Genomic DNA, 20,398 nt, shown 5'->3' on the forward strand with positions numbered 1-20,398 from the left:
ACACTCTGCTCTTTGTCTGCTATACTGGTATTATTGGTGATTCTGCAGATCACACATAATCGGGTATAGCGTCTGCATTATTGGTGATTCTGCAGATCACCACATAATCAGACATCTGAGCTACAACACCCAACCGTTACAGATCCGTATTTGAGAGGGTGACGAATGGAAGACGGCGTTCAACGCTCCCGACGGGTATTATGAGTATTTAGTGATGCCCTTCGGGTTGTGCAATGCACCCGCCGCCTTCCAAGACTTCGTGAACGAGATCTTTAGGGAAGTATTGGGTCGCTTTGTAGTCATATTTCTTGACGATTTTCTGATTTTTTTCAAGAAACCTTACTGAGCATCATCAGCATGTCAGATATGTACTTTAAAAACTCAGAAAGAACCATTTGTTTGCTAAACTAGAAAAATGTGTCTTTGAGGTGAAGGAGGTTGCCTTTCTGGGATATATTATATCTACTTCGGGCCTGTCTATGGACCCCAAAAAGGTATCTGCAGTAATGGAGTGGCCTCAACCGGTTGGGCTCAAAGCACTGCAGAGGTTTTTGGGGTTCGCTAACTACTACAGAAAATTCATCAAAGGGTTTTCTTCGGTGGTAACTCCACTAACTAATTTGACAAAGCAAGGTGCGGACGCCACTCATTGGTCAGAGGAAGCATGTGCTGCTTTCTCCTCTTTGAAGACAGCCTTATGCTCCGCTCCTATATTGCACCATGTAGACGTCACTTATCCATTTATTGTGGAGGTGGACGCCTCGGAAATTGGAGTAGGAGCAGTGTTATCCCAACATTCAGGGCTTCAGGGCAAGCTTCATCCCTGTGCCTTTTTCTCTAGAAAGTTCTCTCCAGCGGAGAGAAATTATGATGTGGGTAACAGGGAATTGTTGGCTGTTAAGTGGGCTTTCGATGAATGGCGCCATTGGTTGGAGGGAGCAGAGCATGTAATAACAGTTTACACTGATCACAAAAACTTACAATATATCGAGAAAGCTAAGCGACTCACCCCCCGACAAGCCAGATGGGCGCTCTTCTTCTCTCGATTTATTTTATTACAATGTTCAAACCAGGGAGTAAGAACGTCAAGGCGGATGCTCTTTCACGCTGTTTTGAACCTGAGACACTTCCGACTCCTTCTCCTGAGTCCATTTTACCTAAAAAGATCATTCTAGCAGCCACTGAAATGGTCGAAGATCTTGTTGGTCTTCTGAGTTCTTTTTAGTCTGAAATTCCTGAAGGGAAACCAGAGGGGGTTTTATATGTTCCCCAACATTTGCGTTTTAAAATTCTACAACTGTTTCATGAACACAAAAATGCCGGGCATCCTGGTATTGCCAGGACCTGTTGTCAAGGTTGGTTTGGTGGCCATCTCTACCATCCGATTGTAAGGAATTTGTGAAGGCCTGCGCCGTCTGTGCCAGGAACAAAACCTCTCGGCAGGCTCCGGCTGGAACTTTGAGGCAGCTGCCTTTTTCTCGGGAGCCATGGACACACATTTTCATGGACTTTGTGGGAGAACTCCCCGTTTCTAATGGAAAGACTGTCATTTGGGTAATTACGGATAGATTTAGCAAAATGGCCCATTTTGTGTCCTTGAGTGGTCTCCCCACTGCCCAGGAATTGGCAGATCTTTTCATTCAGAATATTTTTAGACTGCATGGCATTCCCGAGAATATTGTCTCAGACAGAGATGTCCAACTTGTCTCCAGATTCTGGCGGGCTTTTTGTAAGAACATGGGAATGTCTTTGTCCTTTTCGTCAGGATATCATCCACAGACCAATAGTCAGACAGAAAGGATTAATCAATCCCTGGAACAGTTCCTGAGATGTTATGTGGCAGATGCCCAACACCAATGGGCAGATGCCCAACACCAATGGGGATGTTACTCTGTGTGACTCTGTTTCCCCCCACTATAGGGAGTGCATGCGCACACCGGCCTCCATTTTATACTATGAAGAAATGTGCCAGCTGACTTGGAGGCAGGTCCTTGAGCCAGGCAGGTCAGGCAGGTCCTTGAGCCTGCTCTGATTGGTTGCAGCTCTGGTAGGTCCTTCATGTCCCAGGCAGTATATAAGGAAGTATTTGACACTGGCACTTCATCTGTGTTTGCGACACCCTGTGTTAGTGCTCAGACCCTAGTCAGTTCCCGGTGTGTAAAGTGCGGCAGGACCCCGTTACTTGCACACGCAGTTAGCCTGATTGATCTCATTGTATTTGACTTTTGCCTGTTTCTTGACTATTCTCTCGCCTTCTGAGATTGTACTTTGCCTCTCTGATCTCCTGCTGACCTTGGCTCGTTTCCGACTCTGATATCCGTCTCCTGATTCTGCACCTCACTGCCTGTATTGTTGCTGAACCTATTTCTGTCCGACCTTCCTCTCTTCAGTGGCTCGTCTCCCACTGAGGGGTTTCCGTTATAGAGGTTCGCCTCTCTGAGACACCTAGCCTCTAGTACACCATTATTACTAGAGGCTGAGACTCCTCCACTGCTTCCCTTGGAGGACCTCACACATGGGGTTCCCATTTAAAGGTAACCACACCTCTGAGGAATCGCAGTGTGGTGGATATTTCCACAAAGCTTCTCTCATCTTGAATTGTATTTTTGTGTGTTCATTCCTGTGCTATTTGCTGCATTATTTGGTGATTCTGCAGATCACCATATAATCAGTTAGCCTCTGCATTACTAGTGACACTGCAGATCACGGTTCAATTTCCTTTTTAGACCTGATGCAAATTTTCGATTGTGCGTGAAATTCCAAAATTGTCTTGAGCAGGGTTTGTACTTGTCTGCAGAGATCTGGACAGCTATTTGCAAAGTCTCGGTTTAGACCTCAGGAAATTCCAGGTGTGGTCTAGGAAGTATAGCATATTTATAAATGTACTCACATCTAATGATGGTCAATGAGATGATACAAATTCTGGCTTGTTTTAAATTGTACAGAGTTAAGAACTGGGGAAATCAAATCGACCTTCAGCCATTTCTTAGTGACGCACTTTCAAACCCCCAATTTTTTGAACATGTCATTGGCTATTTCTAATCACCACTGGTAACTACAAGTCAAATGCAGTGTCATTGTAGATTGTCAATACCCAAATGTAATCTTCCCATTACAACGGTATGCTTCTGAGCTGTCAAATACACCAACCTATTGCAAAGTACCACTTTAGAACTCATCCCTAATCCCATGTGTGGTGAAATACTGTATATTTTTCTCTTCATTTACCCGCAATTAGTACAACACTTATTTAGTGTCTCTGAATGTGCCAAAGCTTTACTTAATCTATTGTAGTGAAATGCAAATGCTTTGGTCTGATTGCTATTAAAAGTCCCAGAGCGCTGTGAGCAGGATTTGAACCTGCGCAGGAATATCCCATTTGATTTCAAGTCCAACACCTTAACCACTCGGCCATCACAGCTTGCTTTCTGCTGTACAAATTACACTTTAAAAATACTTTGTCACTTCCAGAAACATTTTGCTAGGCCTAAGGTGGCTTCAGGTACTCTGGAAACAGCCGTTTCCTTAAACCAGGTGTGACAGTTTTCAGCATTGCCGCAAATAAAAATGAAACTCTGCTGAGACTTGTGGTGGTTCAAGTCATGGGGAGACACCAGTTTCATCAAACTTAGTATGAAGGTTTTTAGAATTACTGCAACGAAAAACTACTCCAAACACATCAATACAATATTGCCAGTTATAGGCATAAAATTACGAATATTCCTGTGACTGTTTGCGTTTCTGCAGTGTGGAGAAGTCAGTTTCTTCAAACCAGGTATGAAAAGTTTCAGCATAGTTGCAAACAATTTCCAAATAAGTCTACAAAGTCTTGCTAGCTAGAGGCATAACATGATCAGTATTCCTTTGAATGTGTTTATTGACCCAAATCAAGGTGTACCTAAACAGCAACTGGACACGATCTAGAAGAATTGTCCTTACCCTTATCGGCAATTTCTATTTACTAATTCCTCAGTGATGAGCAATTTGAATAGCTTGTCACATAGTAAACACACAAGTATGCCTCCAGAATCTCTTCTCTCAATTATTTGCAATATACGTAGCTAGCTCCTGAACTAGCCTGTTTTTTCCAAGACCGATATCTCACCAGAGTGGAATACGAAAGAAGCCACGGTTCAATTTCCCTTTTAGAATAGATGCAAATTTTTGATTGTGCGTGAAATTCCAAAATTGTCTTGAGCAGGGTTTGTACTTGTCTGCAGAGATCTGGACAGCTATTTGCAAAGTCTCGGTTTAGACCTCAGGAAATTCCAGGTGTGGTCTAGGAAGTATAGCATATTTATAAATGTACTCACATCTAATGATGGTCAATGAGATGATACAAATTCTGGCTTGTTTTAAATTGTACAGAGTTAAGAGCTGGGGAAATCAAATCGACCTTCAGCCATTTCTTAGTGACGCACTTTCAAACCCCCAATTTTTTGAACATGTCATTGACTATTTCTACTCACCACTGGTAACTACAAGTCAAATGCAGTGTCATTGTAGAGTGTCAATACCCAAATGTAATCTTCCCATTACAATGGTATGGTTCTGAGCTGTCAAATACACCAACCAATTGCAAAGTACCACTTTAGAACTCATCCCTAATCCCATGTGTGGTGAAATACTGTATATTTTTCCCTTCATTTACCCGCAAATTCAGTACAACACTTATTTAGTGTCACTGGTTGGTGCCAAAGCTTTACTTAGTTAATCTATTGTAGTGAAATGCAAATGCTTTGGTCTGATTGCTATTAAAATACCCAGAGCGCTGTGAGCAGGATTTGAACCTTCACGGGAATATCCCATTGGATTTTGAGTCCAAGGCCTTAACCACTCGGCCATCACAGCTTGCTTTTTGCTGTACAAATTACACTTTAAAAATACTTTGTCACTTCCAGAAACATTTTGCTAGGCCTAAGGTGGCTTCAGGTACTCTGGAAACAGCCGTTTCCTTAAACCAGGTGTGACAGTTTTCAGCATTGCCGCAAATAAAAATGAAACTCGGCTGAGACTTGTGGTGGTTCAAGTCATGGGGAGACACCAGTTTCCTCAAACTTAGTATGAAGGTTTTTAGAATTACTGCAACAAAAACTACTCCAAACACATCAATACAATATTGCCAGTTATAGGCATAAAATGATGAATATTCCTGTGACTGTTTGCATTTCTGCAGTGTGGAGAAGTCAGTTTCTTCAAACCAGGTATGAAAAGTTTCAGCATAGCTGCAAACAACTTCCAAATAAGTCTACAAAGTCTTGCTAAGTAGAGGCATAACATGATCAGTATTCCTTTGAATGTGTTTATTGACCCAAATCAAGGTGTACCTAACAGCAACTGGACACGATCTAGAAGAAATGTCCTTACCCTTATCGGCAATTTCTATTTACTAATTCCTCAGTGATGAGCAATTTGAATAGCTTGTCACATAGTAAACACACAAGTATGCCTCCAGATTCTCTTCTCTCAATTATTTGCAATATACGTAGCTAGCTCCTGAACTAGCCTGTTTTTCCCAAGACCGATATCTCACCAGAGTGGAATACGAAAGAAGCCACGGTTTAATTTCCTTTTTAGACACGATGCAAATTTTTGATTGTGCGTGAAATTCCAAAATTGTCTTGAGCAGGGTTTGTACTTGTCTGCAGAGATCTGGACAGCTATTTGCAAAGTCTTGGTTTAGACCTGTAATAATGCACGGAAGCGCAGCCACTCGCTCTCAGAGCGGGGCTGCTGCTTCAGCATCAAGCATGTCGGTGCCACATGGAGGAGCCGCCGCACGCCGCGTGAGTAGCGGTGAAAGCGGAAAAGCTGCCGCGGACGCCAAGGAGAGTGCTGGTGTGGCTGGGACTCATAGTCCACCAGCTTTAAGAGTGACGCGCGCAGCGCACACGCGCTGAGGCAGAGCATATATGACAGGCAGAAGTGATTTAGCTGACCAGGCTGGTCAGCTGACTCTGGCTCCGCTCCCCATTGATCCAGCACTTAGGGAGGTGCTGGAGAGGGGCTTGTGTATATATACTGCTAGTTGGTCATTTATCTGGTGTCTGGCGTTGCGAACACATACGTGCGAGCACTCAGACCTGTACTCAGATCCTTAAGTGTGCCGGGACCAGCTGGAGCTGTAATCCTACACTTAGCTAGATTCTGTTGATAGCTAAAGTACTAGTTTGATTGTGATTATCTGTTATGACTTTTTGCCTGCCTGACTATCCTCCTGAACTCTGATCTTGTACCTTGCCATTCTGATACTCTGTTGCTGAACCCCGGCTCGCCCTTAGACTCTGTTTCTGCCTCCTGATCTTGTACCTCGATATTTCTGATACCCTGTTGCTGAACCCTGCCTGTACCTTAGACTCCGCCTCTGCCTACTGTATCTGTACCTTATCTGTCCGTGTGTTTACAACCTGGCTTGTCCGACCTCGAGAACCAACCTTACTGTTGGAGGCGGTTCCCCGTCCTGTTGGTGACACTTCCTCCAGAGTGTCACTTTCAGACAAACCTTCCTACTCTTTCAGCCTGACTTCTCCCGCCTTGGAGAGTTCAGGTCTCCGGAAGGAATCTGTGTAGTACTCCCTCCTACACTGAGGCCTAGTCCTCTAAGTGTTACTGTTACACCAAACACTACACTCTAATCAGGTGAACAGAGGTTAGCTGGTATATCGGATTATTGGTGATACTGCAGATCACTTATAATCTGGTATATATCTGTATTCCCAGTGATACTGCAGATCACCGTTAATCAGATCCTCTCTGTGCTTCACCGTTCGTTACAGAACGCCAGACCAAAAAACAGATGGACGCACGCACTGACCCTCTGACTGTGCTTGCCACTTCGGTGGATAGCATTCATCAAGCACTGGGCCAGCACAAAGCTTTAATTGATGCCCTATCGGGCTCTGTGCGAACCCTCCAGACGTCAGTTGATTCGGTGCGATCCCCTCCTAGTGATGACATACGTATGCCCGTACCTGATAAATTTTCCGGCCACAAATCTGACTTTCGGAATTTTAAGAGTAGAGTGTTATCATATTTCGAGTTGAGACCCCGATCCTCGGGTACTGAGACCCAACGGGTCATATTTATTAAAACTTTGTTAACTGGTGACTCCCAATCCTGGGCATACAACCTGCCCCCCACAGATACAGCTCTGACCTCGGTAGAGGAATTCTTTAAAGCCATGGCAGTAATATACGACGACCCAGACCTTGCTGCGACTTCTGAGCGGAAGCTCAAACTTTTGCGCCAAGGCAAAGGCTCAGTCGAAGATTACGCGGCAGAATTTCGTCGGTGGTCAGTTACGGCCAGGTTTGATACCTATGCCTTGATGGATTATTTCCTGTCTGGGCTGTCGGATGAGGTCTCCGACCTAATGTTGAGCCTACAAGAGCTCAAAACAATAGATGAGGCCATCTCATCGGCCATTTGAATCGACCGTAGGCTATGTCATCAAAGACAGACTAGGGGCAGTCATCGGGCCAGGGTAACATCTTACGCAGCACCTCCCGCAGCACCCCTGGTGTCTCCATCTCCTTCGGTCTTATCATCTCCAGTTCTGCCTCCACCTGAACCGATGCAGATCGGTCGGTCTAAGCTGACCCAAGTGGAGAGAAGACGGAGAATGACGGAACAGTTATGTTTGTACTGTGGTGAAGGGGGGCATAGGGTACGAGACTGTCCCATTAAGCCGGATATGAATAAACCGGGAAACGCTACCGCCTAGGAGTTGTAAGGGGTGACACCCTGGGTGCCCAACTCACACCCCTAAAAGAAAAACGTTTGCTCCTTCCTTGTACGATTACGTGGGGGGACAAATCTGAAGCCATGGAGGCCTTTGTTGACTCAGGCTCCGTGGCTAACTTTATGAGTTCTGAGTTTGCAGAGAAGTTGGGCATTCCACTCACCCCAGTAAAACCACCCATCCAGGTTACTGCTGTGGACGACTCCCCACTGCAAAGGGACCGTCCACTGTCTCAGACACCAGAGGTGGAAGTCATTATTGGGGTTCTGCATAAGGAGGGTTTAAGTTTTTTTGTACTACACATGTCTACCTCCACAATTGTCCTAGGTATGCCCTGGCTACAGCTCCATTCGCCGCAGATTAATTGGGCTGCAGAACAATTAACCAAGTGTCAGACTTTTGTTCCCAGCATTGTCTAGGGGAAGTGACATTAGGTCAGACCAAGATTCACGTGGAGGGTGTTCCCGAGTCATTTTCTGAATTTTCAGATGTATTTTGTCCCAAGGCTGCTGATCAGTTACCTCCTCATCGCCCTTTCGATTGCCCCATTGATCTCCGTGCTGGTTGTATGCCCCCTAGGGGTCACCTGTATAACTTGTCCGGACCAGAGAAGATGGCTATGCAGGAGTACATTCGTGACAACCTGGCCAAAGGGTTCATTCGGCCCTCCCGGTCGCCTGCTGGGGCCGGTTTCTTTTTTGTTAAGAAAAAAGACGGAGGTCTTCGACCTTGCATCGATTACCGGGGCCTGAATAAAATCACGGTGAAAAATCGATATCCGTTACCATTGATAGACGACTAATTCACGCAGGTCACAAACGCAAAGATCTTCTCTAAATTGGATCTGAGGGGTGCATACAACCTGATCCGCATTAGAAAGGGCGATGAATGGAAGACGGCCTTCAACACACCCAACGGGCATTACGAGTACTTAGTGATGCCCTTCAGGTTGTGCAATGTGCCAGCCGTCTTCCAGGAATTAATCAATGACGTATTCAGGCAGGTATTGGGTAGATTCGTGCTGGTATACCTTGATGATATACTAATCTATTCCAATAATCTCTCCGAGCACAGGGTCCATGTTAAATTTGTGTTGAACAAATTAAGACAAAATATGCTTTATGCTAAAGTGGAAAAGTGTATTTTCGAGGTGACCACGGTCACGTTCTTAGGGTATGTAATTTCCACTTCAGGCCTGTCAATGGATCCTGCCAAGGTCACAGCAGTGTTGGAATGGCCACAGCCAGTGGGGTTGAAGGCCCTGCAGAGATTTTTAGGTTTTGCGAACTACTACAGGAGGTTCATTAAGGGGTACTCCACGATAGTTGCTCCCCTTACCAGTCTCACGAAAAAGGGGGCAGATACCAACCACTGGTCCCCTGAGGCCGTGGCAGTCTTTTCTCACTTAAAAAAATTATTCTGCTCAGCGCCTATCTTGAGGCCAGGGATCCTCATCCACGAATTCGGCAATCCGCGTGGTTGCATAAAAAAAATCCGCATTCGGCCCCGACGCATGCGGATTTTCGTCCGCGTCCACGCAACCACGCGGATTTTCTGCCGTGAATGGCGTAATCACGCGTGGATTCCCGCCCGGAGGCAGATTTTCTTTAAACATTAATATCAAAGCCCCCATACATGCTACAATCCCCCAAGTTGCATGGATTATCGAGGTGATAAGGGGCAACATAACTTCAACATAAAAAATTCCCAAAATTTTTATTTTTTTTTAATGGCTTTTAAAGACAAATCACCACTGTAAATGGGGCTATTAATTGGCAATACGTGGTTTTAAAAAGGGATACACGCGTTAAGCAATAAAAGAGGTGAAAGCGAGTTCCAATGGCACTTGGCGGCGAAGGTACCGCTGGAGGAGGATGAGTGGCTGACGCCAAAAAGGCCCCAGAGAGGTTTTTGTAAATTGTTTTTTTTTTTTTTTATTTTGCAGCAATTAGCAATGACATCGCAGCAGAGTTGTCAGTGGACACGGGCAGTGTGAACGCAGAGTGCAGTGGTGGTAGCGACTGAGTCAGGAGTAGGACAATGCGGGCGGTCAGTTCAGCAGCACAGAAGGACCACGGCAACATACTGGTAGTACTAGTAGAAGCACAGCGTCATAGTGCTGGCCAAAAAATTAAATGCACCCAGTGATCCGGGCAGTTTGAACGCAGACAGAGTACATTGGTGGAAGCGAGTGAGTCAGGAGGATGAGGACAATGCGGGCGGTCAATTCAGCAGCACAGAAGGACCATGGCAACATACTGGTGGTAGCAAATTCAAAGATGAAAACAGTGATGTGTGCACACAATGAGGCCTTGTGGAGAAACAGGTGATAACTTGAAACCAACACAGCTCTTGCAACTTCTCTGTGCCTCCACGTTTAAGAAAACAACAGTTCAATCTTGTTCATCACAGGCAAAGAAAAACGTGGGCACCAGTAAAATGCACACCTCTGTGTTTAATGATGCATTGCAGGCAACATTCCAACAGATTTGACAGCAAAAAGGCAATACTTCACCCCATCCAGGTGCACCCAGCATAGAGACCCCTCGGTCAACAATTGTTTCACATCAGAGATGCATCATCAAGGACCCTTCAGATCTTGGCAGCGTGGGACAGGAGCTCCACGCCAGCAAGACAGCGCTTCCCTTTTAAAGAACTTCCGGGTGCGCTCACATGATCCCACCGGCCAATCAGATTGTCCTGTAAGCATGACATCTCTGATGTGAAACAATTGTTGACCGAGGGGTCTCTATGCTGGGTGCACCTGGATGGGGTGAAGTATTGCCTTTTTGCTGTCAAATCTGTTGGAATGTTGCCTGCAATGCATCATTAAACACAGAGGTGTGCATTTTACTGGTGCCCACGTTTTTCTTTGCCTGTGATGAACAATACTGGTGGTAGTAGTAGCAGCACAGCGTCATAGTGCTGGCCAAAAAATTAAATGCACCCGGTGACCCGGGCAGTGTGAACGCAGACAGAGTACATTGGTGGAAGCGATTGAGTCAGGAGGAGGAGGACAATGCGGGCGGTCAGTTCAGCAGCACAGAACAGAAGGACCATGGCAACATACTGGTGGTAGTAGTAGTAGCACAGTGTCATAGTGCTGGCCAAAAAATTAAATGCACCCGGTGACCCTGGCAGTGATATAACGCAGACAGAGTACATTGGTGGTACCGTGGTAGCGACTGAGTCAGGAGGAGGAGGAGGACAAAGCGGGCGTTCAGTTCAGCAGCAGCAGCACAGAAGGACCATGGCAACATACTGGTGGTAGTAGTAGCAGCAGTACAGCGTCATAGTGCTGGCCAAAAAATTAAATGCACCCGGTGACCCGGGCAGTGATATAAAGCAGACAGAGTACATTGGTGGTACCGTGGTAGCGACTGAGTCAGGAGGAGGAGGAGGACAAAGCGGGCGTTCAGTTCAGCAGCAGCAGCAGCACAGAAGGACCATGGCAACATACTGGTGGTAGTAGAAGCAGCAGCACAGCGTCATAGTGCTGGCCAAAAAATTAAATGCACCCGGTGACCCGGGCAGTGATATAACGCAGACAGAGTACATTGGTGGAAGCGACTGAGTCAGGAGGAGGAGGACAATGCGGGCGGTCAGTTCAGCAGCAGCAGCACAGAAGGACCATGGCAACATACTGGTGGTAGTAGTAGCAGCAGCACAGTGTCATAGCGCTGGCCAAAAAATTAAATGCACCCGGTGACCCGGGCAGTGATATAACGCAGACAGAGTACATTGGTGGTACCGTGGTAGCGACTGAGTCAGGAGGAGGAGGAGGACAAAGCGGGCGTTCAGTTCAGCAGCAGCAGCAGCAGCACAGAAGGACCATGGCAACATACTGGTGGTAGTAGTAGCAGCAGCACAGCGTCATAGTGCTGGCCAAAAAATTAAATGCACCCGGTGACCCGGGCAGTGATATAACGCAGACAGAGTACATTGGTGGTACCGTGGTAGCGACTGAGTGAGGAGGAGGAGGAGGACAAAGCGGGCGTTCAGTTCAGCAGCAGCAGCACAGAAGGACCATGGCAACATACTGGTGGTAGTAGTAGCAGCAGCACAGCGTCATAGTGCTGGCCAAAAAATTAAATGCACCCGGTGACCCGGGCAGTGATATAACGCAGAGAAGAGTACATTGGTGGAAGCGACTGAGTCAGGAGGAGGAGGACAATGCGGGCGGTCAGTTCAGCAGCAGCAGCACAGAAGGACCATGGCAACATACTGGTGGTAGTAGTAGCAGCAGCACAGCGTCATAGTGCTGGCCAAAAAATTAAATGCACCCGGTGACCCGGGCAGTGTGAACGCAGAGTGTAGTAGCGACTGAGTCAGGAGGACAAAGCGGGCGGTCAGTTCAGCAGCTCAGAAGGAGGACCATGGCAACTTACTGGTAGTAGTACCATAACACCAAAAAATTAACCAAGGTAGGCACTAGGCAGGTAGTAACTGTCTTTATAAAGGCAGGCATAGTTAACAACAGCACATGCAGCAGCCACTTCATGTCCCCCTGTGTCCGACAATAGGGGCCAGGAACTCACCTTCCACCCAAGCCTGGTTGATTTTCAGGAAGGTGAGTTTGTCCACAGAGGCATGGGAGAGCCGAGAGCGCTTCTCTGTGACCACGTCACCGGCCGCACTAAAGCATCTCTCTGAGAGGACACTGGAAGGAGGGCAGGATAGGAGTTCCAGGGCGTACTGGGAAAGCTCGCTCCAGATGTCCAGTCTCTTGACCCAGTACTCCAAGGGGTCCATGGGGCTGTCGGTGTCATTGAGCCCGCTGGATGACCCCATATAGTCAGACACCATGGTGGTCAGTCATTGCTTGTGCTGGTTGGTGGTGGATGCTGTGGCGGGCACCTCTGTTCTGGGTTGCTGCACTGCATACAGGCTCTTGCGGTCTCCGGGGCGCCAGTTGCTGCTGCTGGTGGTTGTTGTTGTGCTGCTAGTGGCCATGGCAGGCACCTCTTGCTGGCTTGGCAGAGCAGTTACAGTGGGGGTGGAAGGCTGGGGGAATGCTTCCAGTAGTCTACGCACAAGGGCCTCCTTCAACTCCCTTGTGCGTTGCTCGGTGGTGGATGGTGTCATTAAGTCTCCCAGCTTCCCCTTAGGCATGGTCGGAAAATTCCGCGGAATTATTAATTCCATGATTCCAGTCGGAATTAATAATTCCGATTTTGTTAGTCGGAACGGAATTTCTATATATCACAAACGGAATTCCACAGAAATGTATAATTCCAACGGAATTTTCCCCAATCACATCAAGATTCTCTCTCTCTCTCTCTCTCTCTCTCTCTCTCTCTCTCTCTCTCTCTCTCTCTCTCTCTCTCTCTCTCTCTCTCTCTCTCTCTCTCTCCAGATTTTCAAAACAACTTATATACCATAGCTGGGATTTGAACCCAGTATGCAGTGTGTAGTAGGTATCTGTGTTACCCTCTAGACCATGAACCACACTACATGGTAGTAGGTATCTGTCTTACCCCCTAGACCATCAACCACACTCAGGGCTGGGCCGAGGCAGAGGCTGGAGAAGCTCCAGCCTCAGGGCGCAGTGCAGGAGGGGGTACACAATTCATTCAGCTGTCATTCCCAATTGTGTTTGAAGCAGAAAGAAATAAGAAAAGGTGATACATGGCAGCGACTGCAAGCCAGATAAGTAGCGATTAAGGTGTTGGGGGGGTTGGGGGCCCTAGGGCACCTCTTAGTGTAATAGCAATCAGTGTGTGATGGCTGGGGTGGGAGGGATGGGGGGCACACTTTGCTGTCTCAGCCTTGGGTGCTGAAGGACCTTGTCCCACCTCTACATGCTAAAGCTGGCATAGCATGTACCATACTACCATTATGATCAATTCAATAGATATGCTATGGTAAATAAGCATGCTTTTCAAAAAGTACCAATCCTTAATCATGCTACTTTTTCTATTGAATTGATCATAATGGTAGTATGGTTTATGCTAGGACAGCTTTACCATGTAGTGTGGTTCATGGTCTAGAGGTTAAGACAGATACCTACTAGCTACTTACACACTGCATACTGGGTTCAAATCCCAGCTATGGTATATAAGCATGCTTTTCAAAAAGTACCAATCCTTAATCATGCTACTTTTTCTATTGAATTGATCATAATGGTAGTATGGTTTATGCTAGGACAGCTTTACCATGTAGTGTGGTTCATGGTCTAGAGGTTAAGACAGATACCTACTAGCTACTACTCACTGCATACTGGGTTCAAATCCCAGCTATGGTATATAAGCATGCTTTTCAAAAAGTACCAATCCTTAATCATGCTACTTTTTCTATTGAATTGATCATAATGGTAGTATGGTTTATGCTAGGACAGCTTTACCATGTAGTGTGGTTCATGATCTAGAGGTTAAGACAGATACCTACTACACACTGCATCCTGGGTTCAAATCCCAGCTATGGTATATAAGCTGTTTTGAAAATCTGCAATTCCCTACTGGATGATATAAGAGGATGGATGGGAGAGAGATTTTAAAATTTTCTGACGGAATTCCCTCGGAATGAAACGGTAACGGAATTTCGGTAGTGGCGGTATGCGGAATTACCACGGAATCGGAAATTGGCTATTCCGACCATGCCTGCTTCCCCTTCAGACGGGGATCAAGCATCAAGGTAATCCAGATGTCCTCCCTTGAATGCATCTGGCTCACCCGGGGGTCCCTGCGAAGGCAGCGCAACATGTGCACAGCCATGGGAAGCAAGTGAGCCCTGCCAGCAAGATCTTCCTCGTCCTCGCCATTGTCCCATAACGCATGCCTGTCCTCTTCCTGTGCCATGTCGTTGTCCTCCTCAAACCGCCATCCACGTACAACGCCTGCTGCACTCTGCTCCTCCTCCTCCTCCTCATTCAGGTTAGGGACCTCCAACTCTTCCACTACCTGCTGTGAGCCCTCCTCTGAGCTGGACTGTGCTGCCATCTGCTCCTGTTCTTCCAACTGCCTCAGGGCTTCATCCCCATGCTCAATTAAATTGTCCATTGCCTGCTCCAGTAGACAAACCAAGGGCACCCACTGGCACACAGAGGCCCACTCCTCACTGACCATCTTGGTTGCCTCCAGGAAGGGACTCAGCACCAGGCATACTTGCTGCATCAGTGTCCACTGAGTGGCAGTAATCATGGGGACTTGCTGGTTGCTGGGGACACTTGGGTCTAGCATGTAGGCCCTAAGAGCCAGCCTGTGCTGACACAGCCGCTCAAACATGGCCAGAGTCGAATTCCAGCGAACTGGCATGTCGATGATCAGCCGGTGTTGTGGCCTTCCATACTGCTGCTGTAAGGTGGACAAGAGTGCAGAGGCAGTGGCTGACAGGCGGAAAAAGCATACCACCGCCCGGGCATCCTGCAGCAGCTCGCTCATCCCCTGGTAGGTGCGCAAGAAGCGCTGCACCACAAGATTGAGCACGTGGGCCAAGCAGGGGATGTGCTGGAGGTTTCCCTGCTGCACTGCTGCCACCAGGTTGGCCCCGTTATCGGCTGCCACATACCCCACTTCCAGGCCTCTGGGGGTCAGCCACCTCCGCTCCTGCTTCCTGAGGGCGGCCAGGACGTTGGTGGCCGTAAGCCTCTCCTTCCCCAGGGTCACCAATTTTAAAAGGGCTTGGCAGTGCCGAGGCTTGGCGCTGCTGCTGCCGAGGCGGGCTTGCTTTCCGGGTGCAGAGGGAGTTTCGTGACAGGACCCTTCTGCATCCCCCCTGATCCCGCTTGGTGGCACCACTAGCTGGGCTGATGCGCTCTTGTCCTCCCTCCCTTCCATCAGTGTCACCCAGTGGGCCGTAAAGGACAGGTAGCGACCTGTCCCAAATCTGCTACTCCACGAGTCCATGGTCACGTGGACCCGCTTGCCCACAGAGTAGTCCAGGGAACGGGCCACGTTTTCCACCGCAAACTTGTGGAGTGCTGGGATCGCGCTCCTGCTGAAATAGTGGCGACTGGGGACTTGCCACTCGGGAATGCCAAATTGGAGCAGCGTCCGCATGGCGCTCCCCTCCTTCACCAGGGAGTAGGGAAGCAGCTGTGATGCCATGGCCCGGGCCAGCAAGCCATTTAGTTTGCGGATCCGCCTGTGGCTTGGAGGCAGAGGCTTGGTCAGACCCTGAAAGGTGTCGCTCAGCAGGGTCTGACGACGCTGGGATGCAGGGGAGACAGAGGAGAGAGACGAACACTGGCTGCCAGCCTCAATGTCTGTGTCCTGAGTAGCCGAGGTGGAAGAGCGCTTGCGTGCTACTACTGCTGCTGCTGTGGGGGATTCACGACCCTGAGGGAGGGATGATGCTGCTGCGCTGGTGGGCCTTCTGCTCTCAGGAACCCCTGCCAGCAGTGCCTGCTTCCTCTTAAACTCTGCATACTCGCGGCAGTGGCGGCTTCTCAGGTGGCCCTGGAGGGATGAGGTACCCATCTTGCTCTGACTTTTCCCACGGCTCAATCTTTTGCTGCATAACCTGCACACCGCATACCTTTTGTCATCAGTACATTCGTCAAAGCAATCCCACACTGGTGACATTAATTTACTAGCAGAGGGTGCAGCGGAACAATGTGTGGTAGTAGTTGCCGGGGGTTGCATGGTGGTGGTGCCGGCTGAAGCAGTGTCCTGTCTACTTCCTCCACGCCCACTGCTGCCGATGCCCCTGCCCCTGCCTGACATATGGCGATATCCTTGCCTAGGCCGAGGTGACTCGTCATCCTGCTCTGACCATTCTTCCACGGACTCAGCAGGTTGCACATAGTTAGGGTCCACAACGTCGTCATCATCAGCAGCATCATCATAATCCAGCTCTTCCTCTGACTCCCCCGCCTCCTCTTCTGTCCCTACATCCCCAGACACAGACCCCTCTTCTTCATCACCAGAACTCAACAACGCTTGTGATTGTGGCCCGATCTCAATCTCTGCCACATCAGTCCCCAGTAAGTCCTGAGCTTCTTGCATCAGCAGGTTCCCAGATGCCGGACTGAGGGACAGAACGCTGTCATCCTGGGAGGGCTGCTGACCAGTGGGTGCTGGGGTGGATGTCACAAAGAGCGTGGGACGTTGGCTGCTGCTGCTGCTGCTTCTTGGAGTGGTGCTCACAGTAGAGGTCTGGGAGGGAGTCATGATGTCCATGAGTACGTCAGGTTCCATTAGCTCAACCACCACACGGGGACCAGAAACTTTAAAATATTTGGACAATGGCGTCCGCTGACTCGGCCCAGGCTTTGCTGCCCCCTTTCTGCTGCATCACGACCACGTACAGCTGGGCGTCCTCTCCCTGGACGTGGAGCAGTCCCAGAAGTGGCTGAGGCAATTGAACTCCCTTTCCTCTCACCCCGCGAAACCCTGCCAGACATGTTGCTAGTAATGAATCACTGGATGCAGTGGGCACAGTACAAGGTCACTGAAGGATGCAGTGAGCACAGCAGTGGGCACTGGATATACAACTAGGTCACTGAAGGATGCAGTGGGCACAGTACAAGGTCACTGAAGGATGCAGTGGGCACAGCAGTGGGCACTGGATATACAACTAGGTCACTGAAGGATGCAGTGGGCACAGTACAAGGTCACTGAAGGATGCAGTGGGCACAGCAGTGGGCACTGGATATACAACTAGGTCACTGAAGGATGCAGTGGGCACAGTACAAGGTCACTGAAGGATGCAGTGGGCACAGCAGTGGGCACTGGATATACAACTAGGTCACTGAAGGATGCAGTGGGCACACAAGGATGTCACACTGTGTAATGAGATGCTTATATGCCAGCGAGCAGTGGGCACTGGGCACGGCACAAGGTCACTGACAGAATGAATGAACAGCGCTGGCAGAGAGTGGCGGTGCCGGCGGTGTGAGTGGCTGCCTGCAAATAGTACAAGTGTATAACTGTCACTGGAATATACAAGTGAACATTGCAGCTGCACTAACCTGCCTGCCTGCACTACACACAGATAATCCCCACTCCCACTACACTGACTACACTGCAGCACTGAACCTGCCTGCACTACACACAGTTAAATAATCACTAGACTCCCACACTCCCACTACACTACACTGACTACAACTAACTACAGCAATCACTCACTGACTAGCTAACTGTGTACAGTATAAGAGCAGTGTTAGCAAAAAAAACGCTTTGTTTTTAACACAATAAATGCACTTGCTCAAACAACAATGGCCTGGAGATAATCCTCTCAGCACCACAGTCTAGCAAGGACAGAGCTTTTCCATCATGGCCGCCGCTTTATATTCAGGAGGGGAGGGCATAGCTCCTCTCCTGTGATTGGTTTGCTAGGGCCTGGCTGGGGCCCTCTGATTGGCCTGCAATGTGTCACTTCCGCATAGTTTGACGCATTTCCGCTAACCACGACTTCAGTGCCGGGTTTCACGAGCGTGAATGCGGATTTCTGTCCGCATTCACGCGAAGCCGAAGCAGATTTTCGTGGTTGAAAATCTATTCACGGCTTACCGTGTCCGAGGCGGAATGCGTCAAAATGGTCGTGAATCCACGCGTAAGCGTGATCACGACCTGGCGGTGAGCACCACTGCTTGAGGCATGTAGACACGTCCTTTCCCTTTATTGTGGAGGATGATGCCTCGGAGGTTGGGGTGGGGGCGGTGCTGTCTCAACGGTCAGGGTTGCAGGGCAGATTACATCCATGCGCTTACTTTTCCCGTAGGTTTTCACCTGCAGAAAAAAATTACGATATAGGCAACCGGGAACTTTTGGCCATTAAATTGGCATTTGAGGAATGGCGGCATTAGTTAGACGGGGGCAGAACACACGATCACAGTTTACACTGACCACAAGAACTTGGAATACATCGAGGGGGCTAAGAGACTAAGTCCCCGTCAGGCCCGTTGGTCTTTATTTTTTACGAGGTTCAGGTTTATAATTACGTACACTCCAGGCAGCAGCCCTGTCCAGATGTTTCGAACCAGAGACAGCACAGCCCCCCACTCCTGAGTCCATTATCCCGCAGAGACTAGTGTTAGCAGCCACAGAGACCTGGGAGGATTGGACAGAGGTTTTGGGTCCCTTTCAGCAAGATGTCCCTGAGGGAAAACCTGAGGGGGTCATGTTTATCCCACTGCCATTTCGTTTACAGGTTCTGCAACTGTTTCACGCCCATAAGAATGCTGGTCATCCTGGAGCTGCCAGAACACAGGATCTGGTTGCCAGGTGTGCTTGGTGGCCTTCTTTGGCAACAGATTGCAAGGAGTATGTCAGGGAGTGTGCGGTATGTGCCAAGAGTAAACCCTCCCGGCTGGCACCTGTAGGGAGGTTACAGCCTTTGCCCACCCCGAGTGAGCCATGGACCCACCTGTCCATGGATTTTGTGGGGAAATTGCCCAAGTCTGAAGGCATGTCGGTCATTTGGGTGGTAGTCGACCGTTTTAGCAAAATGGCCCATTTTGTGCCCTTGAAAGGACTCCCCTCGGCTCAGGAACTGGCCGAGTTATTCATCATTCACGTTTTCCGGCTGCATGGAATTCCGGAAAACATTGTGTCAGATAGGGGATTCCAATTCGTGTCTGGATTCTGGAGGGCATTCTGCCACCAAATGGACATGAAACTGTCTTTCTCGTCAGGCTACCACCCACAGACAAATGGGCAGACTGAACGGATTAATCAGTCTTTGGAGCAATTCCTAAGATGTTATGTTGCGGAGGCATAGAGTGACTGGGTAAAATTTCTGGCCTTCGCAGAATTCGCACAAAATATTTTGAAGAGCTCTTCTTCTGGTTTCTCTCCATTCCAGATTGTGACAGGGAGGTCACCCAAATTCTCCCCTTTTCCAGTTGTCTCTTCTCCATTTCCAGCATTGGAGGATTGGCAGAGGTCACTCAGGGACAATTGGGGAGTTGTTAAGGGAAACTTGCAGAAGGCGTTCCAGATTCAGAAGGGTCAAGCGGACAAGAGACGGTCCGTGGAATGGAAGTTCCAGCCAGGGGATTTAGTCTGGGTGTCCACACGTCACTTCACCTTGAAGCAGCCATCTGCCAAACTGGGCCTCAGGTTTGTGGGTCTATTTTCCGTGACTAAAAGGATTAACAACATAACTTACGCCATTGATCTTCCCGCCAGCATGCGGGGCGTAACATCTTTCCACGTGTCCCTACTTAAACCTGCAGTCCATGTGGGTCCCACTCCTCCTCCCCCTGTGATGGTGGATGAGAAACCTGAGTATGAGGTAGAGAAAATCTTAGATTCACGCATGGTACAGAACTCAGTACAGTATCTGGTGCATTGGAAAGGGTATGGCATTGAGGAGAGACAATGGGTACCTGAGAACCGCATGCATGCAAACAAATTAAGGAAGGAGTTTCACGCCTTACATCCTGAGAAGCCTGGTAGGAGTTGTCCGGAGTCCACTCCTCGGGGGGGGGGGGGGGGGGGGGGGGGGGGGGGGGGTACTGTAATAATGCGCGGAAGCGCAGCCGCTTGCTCTCAGAGCGGGGCGGCTGCTTCCGCATCAAGCATGGCGGCGCCGCATGGAGCAGCCGCCGCACGCCGCGTGAGTAGCGGTGAAAGCAGAAAAGCCGCCGCGTGCAGTGCGGCGGCTCCCGCGGCGGACGCCAGGGAGAGTGCTGGTGTGGCTGGGACTCATAGTCCACCAGCCTTAAGAGTGACGCGCGCGCGCTGAAGCAGAGCATATATGACAGGCAGAAGT

At 48.9% G+C, this 20,398-nt stretch overlaps 2 non-coding genes across 2 annotated transcripts; both read right to left on the reverse strand.

Annotated features, from left to right (window-relative positions):
* Positions 1-3,339: 3,339 nt before the first annotated feature.
* TRNAS-UGA (transfer RNA serine (anticodon UGA)) lies at positions 3,340-3,421 on the reverse strand. Its single transcript has one exon. It is a non-coding gene; the product is annotated as a tRNA-Ser (tRNA).
* A 1,348-nt stretch (positions 3,422-4,769) lies between these two features.
* TRNAL-CAA (transfer RNA leucine (anticodon CAA)) lies at positions 4,770-4,851 on the reverse strand. The gene has a single exon. It is a non-coding gene; the product is annotated as a tRNA-Leu (tRNA).
* Positions 4,852-20,398: the final 15,547 nt, after the last annotated feature.

This window comes from Hyperolius riggenbachi, chromosome 3 (genome assembly GCF_040937935.1).
Source record: "Hyperolius riggenbachi isolate aHypRig1 chromosome 3, aHypRig1.pri, whole genome shotgun sequence".
NCBI classification, from domain to species: domain Eukaryota; kingdom Metazoa; phylum Chordata; class Amphibia; order Anura; family Hyperoliidae; genus Hyperolius; species Hyperolius riggenbachi.